This window comes from Rhinopithecus bieti, unplaced genomic scaffold (genome assembly GCF_001698545.2).
Source record: "Rhinopithecus bieti isolate Rb0 unplaced genomic scaffold, ASM169854v2 scaffold_32096, whole genome shotgun sequence".
Taxonomy (NCBI): Eukaryota; Metazoa; Chordata; class Mammalia; order Primates; family Cercopithecidae; genus Rhinopithecus; species Rhinopithecus bieti.
This window is the reverse complement of record NW_016813886.1, coordinates 166,879-181,545: the sequence shown is the minus strand read 5'-3', so window position 1 is coordinate 181,545 and position 14,667 is coordinate 166,879. Positions and strand designations below refer to the sequence as shown.

At 42.2% G+C, this 14,667-nt stretch overlaps 2 pseudogenes; both read right to left on the bottom strand.

Moving 5' to 3' along the window:
- Positions 1-6,325: 6,325 nt before the first annotated feature.
- On the bottom strand, positions 6,326-6,758 carry LOC108513308 (coiled-coil-helix-coiled-coil-helix domain-containing protein 2 pseudogene; annotated as a pseudogene).
- A 5,744-nt stretch (positions 6,759-12,502) lies between these two features.
- LOC108513319 (adenylyl cyclase-associated protein 1-like) lies at positions 12,503-14,588 on the bottom strand (annotated as a pseudogene).
- Between the last annotated feature and the right edge of the window lie 79 nt (positions 14,589-14,667).

Here is a 14,667-nt window from a genome sequence, read left to right as displayed (position 1 = left end):
TGATTTGGTTACTATAGCTTCATACTATATTTTGAAATCAGGTATTATGCTATCTTCAGCTTTGTTCTTTTTGCTCAGGATTGCATTGGCTATTTGGGGTCTTTCGTGGTTCCACGTGAATTTTAGGATTTTTTTTCCTATTTCTGTGAAGAAGGTTTTTTTTTTTTTTGTGAGGAATGTTATTGGTATATTGATAGGAATTGCATTGAATGTATAAATTGCTTTGAGTAGTATTGTCATTTTTTTTTTCTTTTTTTGAGACAGTCTCGCTTTGTTGCCCAAGCTGGAGTGCAGTGGTGTAATCTCAGCTCACTGCAACTTCTGCCTCCTGGGTTCAAGTGATTCTCCTGCCTCAGCCTCCTGAGTAGCAGGGGCTAGAGGTGCCCGCTGCCACACCTGGCTAATTTTTTGTATTTTAGTAGAGACTGGATTTCACCCTGTTGCCTAGGCTGGTCTCAAACTCCTGAGCTCAGGCAATCCACCTGCCTCAGCCTCCCAAAGTACTAGGATTACAGGCATGAGCAACTGCGCCTGGCCAGTAGTATTGTCTTTTTAACAATACCAGTTCTTCCAGTCCATGAGCATGGACTATCTTTCCATATTTTGGTGTCCTCTTTAATTTTTTTCATCAGTGTTTTATAGTTTTCCTTGTATAGATCTTTTACTTCTTTGGTTAAATTGGTTCCTATGTATTTTATATTCTTTGTAGCTATTGTAAATGGGGAAAAATTGTAAATAAAAAAATGCGTTTTGATTTCTTTTTCAGATTGTTTGCTGTTGATGTATATAAATGCTACTGATTTTTGTATGTTGATTTTGTATCCTGGAACTTTACTGAATTTGTCAGTTCAAAGAATTTTTTGGTATAGTTTTTAGGATTTTCCAAATATAAGATCACATTGTCTGCCAGCAAGTCTAACTTGACTTCTTCCTTTCTAGTTCGGATGCCCTTTATTTTTTTCTCTCACCTAATTGCTCTGGCCAGGACTTCCAGAATTATTCTGAATAAAAGTGGTGAAAGTGGGGATCTTTGTCTGGCTCCAGATCTTAGAGAAAGGATTTTCAATTTTTCCCCATCAAGTATGATGTTGGCTTTGGGTTTGTCTAATATGTGGCTTGTATTATTTTGAGGTATGGAATACACCCAGTTTGTTGAGCGTTTTTATCATAAAGGGATGTTAAATTTTATTGAATGCTTTCTCAGCATCTATTGAAATTATATGGCTTTTGTTCTTGGTTCTGTAAATGCAATGTATCACATTAATGTATCATGTAAATCAATGAATGTTTATTAATGTATCACATAAGTCAATAAATGTTTAATATTTCTTGATTTATGTATGTTGAACCATCCTTGCATTTCTGGGATGAATCCCACTTGAACATGGTGAATGATCTTTTTAATCTGTTGTTGAATTCAGTTTGCTAGTATTTTGTTGAGGACTTTTGCATCCACATTCATCAGTGATATTAGCTTCTCATTTTTTTTTTTGTTGTGTCTGGTTTGATATCAGGGTAATGCTGGCCTCATAGAATGAATTTGGAAGTATTTCCTCCTTTTCATTGTTTTGAAGAGTTTAAGTAGAGTTGGTATTAGTTCTTCTTTAAATGTTTGGTAGAATTCAGCAGTGAAGCCACCTGGAGTTTTCTTTGATGGGAGACTTTATTACAGCTTAGAGCTCATTACTTGTTATGGGCTTGTTGATGTTTTCTTTTCTTCATGGTTCAATCTTGGCAGGTTCTATGTGTCCAATTTATCCATTTCTTCTAGGTTTTCCAATTTGTTGTTGTATAATGTTTCTTTGTATTTCTGTGGTCTCAGTTATGTCTCCTTTTGTTGTTTCTGATTTTATGTATTTGGGTCTTCTCTCTTTTTTTCTTAGTCTAGCTAAAGGTTTGTCAATTTTATCTTTTCAAAAAACTACTTGTTTTGTTGATATTCTCTCTCTCTATATATTTTTACCTCAACTTCATTTATTTCTGCTCTGATCCTTATTGTTTCCTCCCTTCTAATTTTGGATTAAGTGTGTTCTCGCTTTTCTAGTTCGTTGGGGCACATGGTTAGACTTTTTATTTGAAGTCTGTCTACTCTTTCTTTCTTTCTTGGTTTTGTTTTTGAGACAGAGTCTCGCTCTGTCACCCAGGTTGGAGTGCAGTGGTGCAATTATGGCTCTCTGCAGCCTCGACTTCCCAGGCTCAAGCGATCCTCCCACCTCAGCCTCCTGTGTAGCTGGGACTACAGGTATGTGCCACTACAACAGCTAATTTTAAAAATTTTTGTAGAGATGAGGTCTCACTGTGTTGTACAGACTGCTATCGAACTCTTGGCCTCAAGCAGACTTCCCACTTCGGCCTCCCAAAGTGCCGGGATTACAGGCATGAGTCACTGTGCCTGGCCTGTCTTTCTGCTTTTTTGGTGAAGGTGTTTATTGTGAAAATCTTCCCTCTTAGGACTGCTTTTTCTGTGTTCAATAGATTTTGGTATGTTGTATTTCCCTGTTCATTTATCCAAGAAATTTTAAAATTTTCTTCCTAATTTCTTCATTGACCCTTTGGTCACTCAGGAGCATGTTGCATAGTTTCCATGTGTTTGTGAAATTTCTGATGTTTCTCTTCGTCTTGATTTCTAGTTTTATTCCATTGTAGCTAGAAAAGATACTTGATATGATTTCCACGTTTTTTTTTTTGTTTGTTTGTTTTTTTTTTTGAGACAGGGTCTTGCTTTGTTGCCCAGGCTAGAGTGCAGTAGCACAATGATGGTTCACTGCAGCCTTGACCTCCTGGGCTTACATGATCCTTCCCCTTCAACAACCTGAGTAGCTAGGACTACAGGTACATGCCACCATGCCCAGCTAATTTTAAAATTTTTTGTAGAGATGGAGTTTCACTTTGTTGCCAGGCTTGTCTCAAACTCCTGGCCTCAAGTGATCCTTCTGCCTCAGTCTCTCAAAATGCTGGGATTACAGGTGTAAACCACCATGCCTGGCCCGATTTCTACTTTTTAAAATTTACTCAGGCTGGCCACAGTGGCCATGCCTATAATCCTAGCACAGAGGCCAAGGCGTGTGGATCACTTGAGGTCAGGAGTTCGAGACCAGCCTGGCCAACATGGTGAAACCCTGTCTCTTCTAAAAATACAAAAATTAGCTGGGTATGGTGGCAGGAACCTGTAATCCCAGCTACTCAGGAGGCTGAGGCAGGAGAATTGCTTGAACCTGGGAGATGGAGGCTGCAGTGAGCTGACATCAGGCCACTGCACTCTGGCCTGGGTGACACAGCGAGACTGTCTCAAAAAAAAAAAAAGTTATTGAGACTTGTTTCGTGGCCTAAGGTGTGCTCTATTATGGAAAATGTTTCACGTGCTGATGAAAATAATGTGTGTTATGCAGCATTTGGGCAAATGTTATGTAGATGTTACTTAGGTCTATTAAGTATAGTGTGTAGTTTAATTGTGATGTTACTCTATTGATTTTTTTGTCTGTGTGATTTGTCCATTACGGAGACGGTTCCCTACTATTATTGTATTGCACTCCATCTCTCCCTTCAGACTTATTAATGCTTGCTTTTTAAACTTGGGACCATCCTGTGTTGCATGCATATTTATAATTATTATATCCACCTGCTGAATTGATCCCTTTATCATTATATAGTGACCCCTTTTGTGTCTTTCTACAGTCTTATTTTGTATTCCATTTGATCTAAGTATAATGATTCCTGCCCTCTTTTGGTTTCCAGTTTCGTGAAGCATCTTTTTCTATCCCTTCACTTTCAGTCTATGTGTGTGTTCAGAGGTGAGGTGGGTTTCTTATAGTAGCATGTAGTTGGGTCTTATTTCTTTATCTACTCAGTCACTCTACCCCTTTTAATTGGAGAATTGAGTCCATTTACATTCTGTTTTATTATTGATAAGAAAGGATTTACTACTGCCATTTTGTCGCTTGTTTTCTGGTTATTTTGTAACTTTTGTCTTCCTTTCTTCCTTTCTTATTGTCTTCTTTTGTGGCTACGTGATCTTCTTCGGTAGTATGTTTTAATTCATTGTTTTTTTACTTGCAGTGAATTGATTTTTTTTTTTTTTTTTTGCATTGTGGTTCCCATGAGGAAACCAAAAAATATATATCTTATAGATATAACAAGTTATTTTAAACAGATAACAACTAAACTTTGATCACAAAGAAAAGAAGACAAACAAAAAAAAGGAAAAAAGACCATTTCTACACTTTAACTCTATCCCCACATTTTGACTTTTAGTTATCTGAATTTACATATATTTATATTACTTACCTCTTGACAGGTTGCTATAGCTATTATTGTTCATGACAAATCCATCTTGCCTGTTGTGGTAAACTGAGCACCAGAGAGACCGATACGGGGAGTACAGGAGGATGTTCATTTAAGGTACACACCAGCTAAGTGGATTCACATCCAAAAAGCTGACCATTGAACAAAAACAGAGTTTAGCTTATGTAGGTTAGCATATATAAGCAAAATAAAGGCAGTAAGTTTTACAGTGACAAGTCACATAATCCATAGCACAACTGCTGACCTTGGCAATAACCTGTGGCCTTGTATGGCTAGTGGCCTAGCAACTGCATCGAAAGAAAAACAGGAACTTTGCAAATCCTACTAAATACAAGCATTGGCAAACATAGTCATAACTAATGGTACAATACAGGAGAGACAGTAAAGGAATTTGTTTTTCTTCTTTTAACCTTGCTTGGGGGTGTCCGGAGTTCATTTCTTAAGGCTAGGTCACCACGACCTGTGTCTATAGCCTTGCCTGCAGTAGAGAAAAACTTGTGTTTCTCACTTCACCTTTAAGTGCTGAATTTATTCACTTTTCTTGGAGTGAATAAATGCAGTACTTATTTTCATTATTATTTTAAAATTTCTGTCTCATGCCTATTGGGCTCCATACTAAAATTGTGAGTGGATTGTATGCCACAATTACAGTATTAGAGCATTCTGGGTTTTTCTATGTATTTAATTTTACTAGTGGGTTTTATACTTCCATTTTTCTCACATTAGCAATTTTTTTCAGACTGAAGAAGTAACTTGAGCATTTCTTGTAAGATGGGTCTGGCGGTAGTGAATTCTTTTGGGGCTTTTTTTCTTTTGAGACAGGATCTCCCTTTCTTGCCCAGGTTGGAGTGCAGTGGTGCAATGTTGGCTCACTGCAGCCTCAACCTCCTGGGTTCAAGCGACCCTCCCACCTCAGTCTCTCTAGTAGCTGAGACTACAGGGATGCACCACCACACCAGGCTAATTTTGTTTATTATTTGTATTTTATTTTATTTTACTTTACTTTATTTCATTTTATTTTATTTTATAGAGATGAGGTCTCACTATGTTGCCCGGGCTGGTCTCCAACTCCTGGACTCAAGTGATCCTCCTACCTTGGCCTCCCAAAGTGTTGGGATTATAGGTGTGAGCCACTGTGCCTAGCCTGGCATGTTAGAATCATATAGGGAGCAATGACAAATATGATGTTTAGAGCCTGGGCAACATAGTGAGACCCCTGTCTTTACAAAAAACTAAAAAAATAGCTGGGTATGGTGGCTGATGTCTGTTGTCCCAGCTACTTGGGAGGCTGATGTGGAAGGATGGTTTGAGCTTGGGAGGTGGAGGCTGCAGTGAGCAGTGACTGCCACTCCAGAGTGGATGACAGAGAGAGAGCCTGTCTAAAAAAAAAAAGAAAGAAATGTTGTTTAACTTTCTTTGATTCATATTTGCATGAAAGTATGCCTTTTTTTTTTTTTTTTTGAGAGTCTCACTCTGTCACCCAGGCTGGAGTGCAGTGCACTACTGGGCTTAAGCGATCCTCCAACATCAGCCTCCTAAGTAGGTGGGACCACAGGCTCATGCCACCACACCCAGCTAATTTTTTGTATTTGTTGTAGAGATGGGGTTTCACCATGTTGCTCAGGCTGGTTTCAAACTCATGGGCTCAAGAGATGCTCAGTCTTGAACTCCCAAAGTGCTAGGATTGCAGATGTGAGCCAGCATGCCTATATTAATTTTGTTTTGGGTTGGGGGGTTGAGAAAATCACTTTATTCTAATTAACTCTCAAACAATAAAATTACAGCAGCTGGTTTAAGGAAACCACAGAAATATTTGTCCAGCCCAAAATTCTATACCATCTCGGTGAAATTCTGTACAGTGAGAACACCCTCTTCCATTGTAATTCTGAAGCAGGAAAGATAGGAATGACAGAGGAGAATTTTAACTGATGGTTTTATACTTTATACCTTTACTGTCAATTATATTTTATGCTAAATTAACTTGGTCATAAGAGCCATTTTCATTTCTTCAGTTTGGACTTGATTAGGCTATTTCATTTGCAAATCTGCACTGTTTCAGCACCTCACTGAAACCTCACAGAGTTTTATGTCATCCTGGTTCTGGGCATGCTCCAAAAACTGTTTGATCTCAGAAGCAAGGCCGCTGCTGCTGTGCTGGCTGGGTTCCCTGAGGTTCTTGGTAAGTGAGACCAGGCCTTGGAGGCTCAGCATTATTTCTTCCACTAAAACCCCCAGCGTGTGCCCAACAGTAGAGCCCGCAGCAATGCCAGCTGCAGTGGTTGCCATTTGGGCCATCAGAGCTAGCCACCAAGGTGCAGCAGCAGGAAAGCCAGTTGCAGAGGGTAGGGCTGCTGCTGGGGGCTGAGCTGTGGTGCTGGGCTGGGTGCAGTTCTCATCTCAGGTGCCCGGCTGGCTGGAGGGGCCGTGCAAGTGATGATGCGGCTTCCATGCAGCATTATGACTGCACAGAGGCTCAGCCTGTGAAAGCCTGCAAAGAGCCCAACACCATAAATGTGTTATGAATATGTGTTTCAAAATTGTATGAGATATCTAAAACGTTGATATATCTTGGTACATGTAGTGAATTGCTTTCATCTGATGCTTTTCTGCATAGAGCTTTTAGCTCTGTGCAAATCCTAGAGTGTTATGTCTTCAAGGATATTCATGGAAAGGACCAGGAATTGTACTCTTGAATAGAGGTTTCTGATAGCTTTGTAGATCATATCATTAGACTATGTAAAAGCTTACAGAACACTAATAAAAAACTGGTGTGTTCATGAAGATCACTAATTGTGTTAGTTCATTGCACTGCTATAAAGAATACCTGAAAGAAAGTGTAATTTATAAAGAAAAGAGGTTTAATTGGCTCAAGGGTTCTGCAGGCTGTACAGGAAGCATGGCTGGGGAGGCCTCAAGAAACTTTCAATCATGGCAGAGGGGAAGCAGGCACATCTTACATGGCCAGAGCAGGAGAAAGAGAGAGAGAGGAGGTGCTACACACTTTTAAACAGCCAGATCTCATGAGAACTCACTCACTCTCATAAGAATAGCACCAAAGGGGAAATCTGTCCCCACAACCCAATCACCTCCCACCAGGCCCACCTCCAACACTGGGATTACAACTTGACATGCGATTTGGGTGGGGACACAGATTCAAACCATATCACTAACTCAACATCAAGCAGAACAAGAATTGATTACATGGAACTGAACTGATGGAGAAATGAAATGATTTTATGTCTTTTGTTTGAAACATTGCTGATTCTTTTCATGTTTTGTTTTGTGGAGTCAAGAAAACTTTATTTCTTTTGAGCTACTTGTAAGTCACAGAAATTGGGTAAAATATACCTTACTTATTTATTTATTTATTTTTTAAACAGAGTTTTGCTCTTGTTGCCCAGGCTGGAGTACAATGGTGTGATCTCGGCTCACTGCAACCTCTGCCTCCCAGGTTCAAGTGATTCTTCTGCCTCAGCCTCCCAAGTAGCTGGCATTACAGGTGCCTGCCACCACACCCTGCTAATTTTTGTATTTTTAGCAGAGGGGTTTCACCATGTTGGCCAGGCTGGTCCCAAACTCCTGACCTCAAGTGATCCACTCTCCTTGGCTTCCCAAAGTGCTGGGATTACAGGCATGAGCCACTGCACCCAGTCTAAAATATACTTTTGTGAGTAAATTGAGACATTTACCTTTCTCTCTACCTGATTTCTCCAGAATTCAGAAACTATTTGTGTGTTTTCTTACATTATGGCAATATAGTTATTTGCAGAAGCTCAGTAAGAATCCTTTTTTTTTTTTAACAGGACACAATTGGAGACACTTTTTTTTTTTAAACCACCATTTGACTGGAATGACATATTTTCTGATATGACCAGATTACTTTAAATAACTGAAGTTGACTTATAAAGCTGATAGACATGGGGAATGATCGGCCTGGTACCTTGTCTACACAGTTCTCTTACAAGGTTCCTGACCTTGTGGTAAGAAAAGAATATCAGTTTCTGGCCAGGTATGGTGGCTCACACCTGTAATCCCAGCACTTTGGGAGGCTGAGGCAGGTGGATCACGAGGTCAGCAGTTCAAGACCAGCCCGGCCAAGATGGTGAAACCCTGTCTCTCCTAAAAATACAAAAAAATTAGCCAAGCATGGTGGCAGGAGCCTGTAATCCCAGCTACTCTGGAGGCAGAGAATTGCTTGATCCTAGGAGGCAGAGGTTGCAGTGAGCTGAGATTGCACCACTGCAGTCCTGCCTGGGTGACAGAGCGAGACTCTGACTTAGAACAAAAAAAAAAACAAAAAAAAGGATATGAGTTTCTGACAGGCACAGGGACCTCAAGATATTTTGAGACCTAGAGAAGAGAGAAATTTATCTAGTTTGTACAGGTATGACAGGTACAGTCTGATGGTGAATCCTTGGCTTGGTCACTACACTCCAGCCTGGGTGATGGAGTAAGATTCTGTCTCAAAAAAATGAAAAAATTAGCTCGGGGTGATGGCGCACAACTATAGTCCTTTTTAATCAGTGTTCTCACACACACACCTTTGGACACTTGGCTGATTATCTCTTTAGGATGAGCCCGTGGAAGGGCGCTCACTGGGTCACTGGATGTGCTCACAATGTGCTCCTTACCTTTCTGGCTGTGAGTCCCTTCCCTTAAATTTCTCATTACCCCAGGCCCCCCAGGGTGATCTTTTGAGAAAAAGGCCTGTCCCTGTCTTATCCTGTGTAAAACTTCCAAGGCTTCCCATTGCCTGCAGGGAAAGGTCCAAACTTCATCTTGGCCCAGCCTCTTGCCAGCCTTGGTGCTGCCCACTGGCTGGAGCACCACATCTCCACTTGGCCTTGAGTTCATCTGAAAAATGGGGACAGATTACACCATTCCCTTCACATTGCCAAGTGGCTAAAGAAGTGAGGAATTTAAGCATTTAGCACAGAGCCCGTCTCTCTGTAAGTTTTAGCTGGTAGTGATTGAAACAGTGAACTCCCCATTGCCGAGACCAGCTTGGTCGGGGAGACCCTAACCCAGTGGCGCTAGAGGAATTAAAGACACACACACAGAAATACAGAGGTGTGAAGTGGGAAATCAGGGGTCTCACAGCCTTCAGAGCTGAGATCCCCGAACAGAGATTTGCCCATGTGTTTATTAACAGCAAACCAGTCATTAGTATTGTTTCTATAGATGTTAAATTAACTAAAAGTATCCCTTATGGGAAACGAAGGGATGGGCCGAATTAAAGGAATAGGTTAGGCTAGTTAACTGCAGCAGGAACACACTCTTAAAGACACAGATGGTTCATGCTTTTGTTTGTGGCTTAAGAATGCCTTTAAGCTGTCTTCCGCCCTGGGTGGGCCAGGTGTTCCTTGCCCTCATTCCCGTAAACTCACAACCTTCCAGCGTGGGTGTTAGGGCCACTATGAACATGTTACAGCACTGCAGAGATTTTGTTTATGGCCAGTTTTGGGGCCAGTTTATGGCCAGATTTTGGGGGGCTTGCTCCCAACACCCCATTTTGAGCGCTTAATCTGTATTATCAGTAAATAACGTTCTTTTCAAATGACTGATGTAACTCCTGCAAGCTCTGCCTACATCTGCCCACTGGCAATTGACACTTCGTCCAAGCCCCACACAGGAGTACTTACAGTGGAATGTACTAAGAAAGGGTATCTCTTAGTCTTGGGCCACAGAAGGGAAATCAATATTTTAGTTCCAATAGGAAAGATGGAGAGGAGTTGGCCAGGACAAGAGTTGGGGCCCAAGTTAGGCAAGCGGAAGGAAGAGCCCAGGGCAGCTCCTGCATGGGTCCAGTTCTCTAGGTGGTATGAAGCTTGGTAAGCAAGGGGCTAAGGAAGCCACTGGGGCAGAGCCACATGAGCAGGCTTGGCAGAGGGAAAGGTGAGGATGACAAAGCAGGCAGGAAAGGGTGGAGGGCGCCGTGGGTTAGGCAAGGAGTTCAGACAGTCGAGGAATGATGGAAAGCCAATGGGGGCAGCTTTGCTTTGGGATCCAACAATGACTGTTGGTACCCAGCTCTGCCATTTACTAGGTGAAGGACCAAAGACAAGTTACGTTCTCTGAGCCAATTTCCTCATCTGTAAAATGAGAATAATAATTGTACCTTCTTTGGTGGTGAGGACTCAGTACAATGATGTATTTGTAAAGGGCTCTGCATGTCCTCTGGACTCAGCAAATGTTAGCCATATAGAAATAAATGCAGACTCTGGATCCAGCCCCCAAAGTAGGGAAGACTGGTCCTCAGGTGCCCTTGCTGGAAAAAGCGGGATGGAAAAGTGGAATTCTTTTATTTTTTGTAGAGTCTCACTCTGTCATCTAGGATGTAGTGAGTGGCACGATCTCAGCTCACTGCAACCTCCACCTCCCGGGTTCAAGCAATTCTCCTGCCTCAGCCTCCCGAGTAGCTGGAACTACAGGTGCACACCACCACGCCCAGCTAATTTCTTTTGCATTTTAGTAGAGATGGAGTTTCACTGTGTTGCCCAGGCTGGTCTCGAACTACTGAACTCAGGCAATCCGCCCCGCCTCAGCCTCCCAAAGTGCTAGGATTACAGGCATGAGCCACTGTGCCTGGTCATGATTCTTGATAAAGTGGCTTTGTAGGATTCTTGCCTAAAACTCGGCTCACCAGGCCGAGACAAGGCATAGTTGAAAGGAGGATGCAAAGGAGCCTGACTCCACTAGTCTAGGAGAGATGCTTGTCAGCTGTTCTATCCTTAGCATCCAGAAGTGAGTGGCACATAGTGGGGCTTCAGTCAATCATTGGTAAATTGGTAAATGAATGAACCATTCTGAGAAATTTTCTTAAAAAAAAAAAAGGCCCTAATTGAATGAGAGAGATACATTTTCCTCCCTTAGCTTTCTAATTCCTAGAGTTAATAAACAGAAACATATATTTTCCCTAGAAAATAATACATTTGTTAAAACAGATTCAACCTACTTTCATTTTCTATGTCAGCAAATGGTGAGGAAATAATGTTTTTAGTGTTCTAGATGATGTACTTTTCTAACATGCTTTTATTTGTATGAAATAAAACAGGATTATTTGGAAACAAATAGCTATCCAAAGTCACATAAAATACATCTCTCATATTTTGCTTACCAGTTTCTGGTGGCAGGTGTCAATCTAAGCAGTACATTAGAATCACTTGGGGGCTTTTAAAAATCCCAATGCCAGGACCACACTCAGGGCAATTAATTCAGAATCTCTGAAGCTGGGACCCAGGCACTTTCACTTTTCTTTTTCTTTTTTTGGTATTAACTTTATTCTATTTTCTGTATAACTTTGAGTACATAAAATTTTATTTCCACAGGCCTCAGGAAATGGGTAGAAATCACAGGACATTCTCTTTTCCCACCAAAAAAGTTGCATATTTTGGTAAGTGTTTGTCCTAGAGGGAAAAAACTGAAATGTACATTAGCAGTGCTGTACAAGATTCTTACATAAATCAAGACCTAAAAGCAGCTTGCAGTGGAGGTTTTGGTCCCCTGTTCAGGTGCTTGGACAGAAGCCATAAGCTGGTGAGCATGACAAGGAAAAGGAGGCAGTGAAGACAGGTGACAGGCACCTAGCAGGGAAGGAGGATTCAGGTGTGCCAGACTCCTTGGAATGGCGTGTTGTTTTTCCTTTTTTTTCCATCTCTGTAGGAAGGTGCTGGGTAGGGATCCCAGAGAAAGAAAGGGTCCAATACTTCTTTAACTGCCCTGGATGAAGGGCACTGCTGTAGCAGCTAGTACCGGAGACTCTCCTATCTCATGGTTGAGGCAGACCTAGGATAGAATAGTGAATAAAAGGAATGCTTATAGGAAACCATTTTGCATGGAATGCTAGATGGCCAAGCCTCAGCCTTCAGTCCAGTGCAACCCTTGCCTCACTTGTCAATAGTGAAAAATTAGTTTCGTTAGAAGAACCAGCTGGAAACCCACCAGCTTCTGCTACCTTCATGCTCATCGTTAGAAAAAGATTAACCAGTGTGAACATTCTGATCTGTTAATTCCTTGGACTGTTTTCCTCCCAATGGACTGTTTGTTGGTAGAATAACCTCCAAAACTCAAAGCTAAAATGCATCATTTTAGCCTGGTCGGCAGTTCCTTAAAGAATGGACTGGTGGCGTGGTTGAGCTGATATGGAAAAGCTACACCTTCCTGCAGAAGATCACCTGACCTGCTATCCCACCGCAAATCTCAGCCTGAGGTATAATTCAGTGAAGGCAGGTAGCTGTGCTTCTCAGAGCAGAGAAGCAGTTTTAAGAGCAGAAAGGTAGAGGAAATCTAGAAAAGAACCGTCTTGATACAAATTTATCCCAATGTATGAAGGGAGGGCAAAGAACCCAGTGGCACTTTGCTTATCCAGCAATTTCTGTCACTGTGGTGACTGACTTCTGCCCATTCCAGAGGGTCTTGAACTGCTCAGGAACGGGGAATTCATTAAAGTCACTGCCTATTGTAGGAATGAGGACGTTCATCTCAGAAGATTTGGCACTGACTATTTCACAATCCAGAGAATTCTTGCTCAGGTAAGCATGGCAGCCGTCTGTTTTGTTGATTGAAATGGTTGGCACTTTACTCATTACCTAAACTTTGACATCCCTACTTGTTGGGAGCAAGCCCCCCCAAATCTGGCCATAAACTGGCCCCCAAACTGGCCATAAACAAAATCTCTGCAGCACTGTGATATGATCATAATGGCCCTAACGCCCATGCTGGAAGGTTGTGGGTTTACAGGAATGAGGGCAGGGAACACCTGGCCTGCCCGGGGTGGAAAACAGCTTAAAGGCATTCTTAAGCCACAAACAAAAGCATGAGTGATCTGTGTCTTAAAGAGTGTGTTCCTGCTGCAGTTAACTAGCCTAACCTATTCCTTTAATTCGGCCCATCCCTTCATTTCCCATAAGGGATACTTTTAGTTAATTTAATATCTATAGAAACAATACTAATGACTGGTTTGCTCTTAATAAATATGTGGGCAAATCTCTGTTCGGGGCTTTCAGTTCTGAAGGCTGTGAGACCCCTGATTTCCCACTTCACACCTTTATATTTCGGTGTGTGTGTCTTTACTTCCTCTAGCGCCACTGGGTTAGGGTCTCCCTGACCAAGCTGGTCTCAGCACCTACTGTTGATTATCTCCACAATGCCCACTATATCATCGAATACCAGACCAAATTTCTTACAGTTATCTACTGTAATGGAGTTAATTTTGCCCTTGATTTGCAATGTTGTGTTGACACACTTGTATATGTAAGCTGCGTGTTTCAGCTCTGTGTCATCAATCACCAGGTTGGAAACATTTTCCTGATTTTCCACTCTCCGCTTCTTGCCCTCCAGTTCAAGTACAGCTGGCTCTTTCTTTGTGGCTGGTTTGGGGTTTAGGTGCAGAGAATGGCTTGGGGACACTGCATACTGGACCACTCTGAGCCTTCAGGGTAGGGTTCTTGTGAATCTTCATGTCATCAGATACATGTTTCAGGGCATGTGTGATGCTCTTCCCCTGATTAATCTGCACAAACAGTGCTGAGAGGGAAGTGGACTCATCTGAGCCTGAACTGATAGAGACTAGCAGAGGAGGGGGGCCTGGTGGTGGGGGAGGAGTAGCTGATCCAGCAGAGGGTCCAGATGGCAGTCCACTCAGTTCTTTTGCCACAGGCCCCGTTTTGCTCCAGGCTAGTCCGGTGGTATGGAACTCCTTAATGTAAGCCTGCAGCTCTGTCCATATACTTAAATAAGCTTTGACCCAGTCTACATGCTGCTTATCCACATCTTTGTACTCTTTAAGGACTCGGTTTGTATAAAACACGGCAGCATGATTCATTTCTTTCACATAAGGGCCAGGATTGGGAGCCATAGCCACCCAACCCAGGGCCTAGATAATTTCGCTGACAGCTGACAGGTGATTAAACAACTTGCTGCCTCGGTTCTTCTCCCGAAAGGTTATCACTTCTTTGATCTGTTCTGAGATGGGTGCCAACAAATCAGAAAGCTGCCGGCTGTTGACACTGAGAAGCTGTAACCAAGAGAGTTCACTTCAACTTCAAACCTGTGTGGACCATCTCCGCATCTTTCTGCACGTCTCCCCCAATCTCTTTACTGATCTTCAAGTACTCTGCCACAGAACAGGCAAGCGAGTCAAATGCCTGCGCATATGGAGCTGTTCCTGCTTTTGAAGGACTGTCTCCATAACCACGGTGCATGTCAGAGGTATGGGATACTGCCTCCAGGCAGCCCACTGCCCTGTCCAATTTTTCTACCAGATTTTGCATGTCAGTCATAATGTACCACCTCCCAACTGCGATCAGCCGCTCTCCACCTCCCGCACCTTCACTTTTCAAAGATTCCCAGGTGATGCCAACCTGC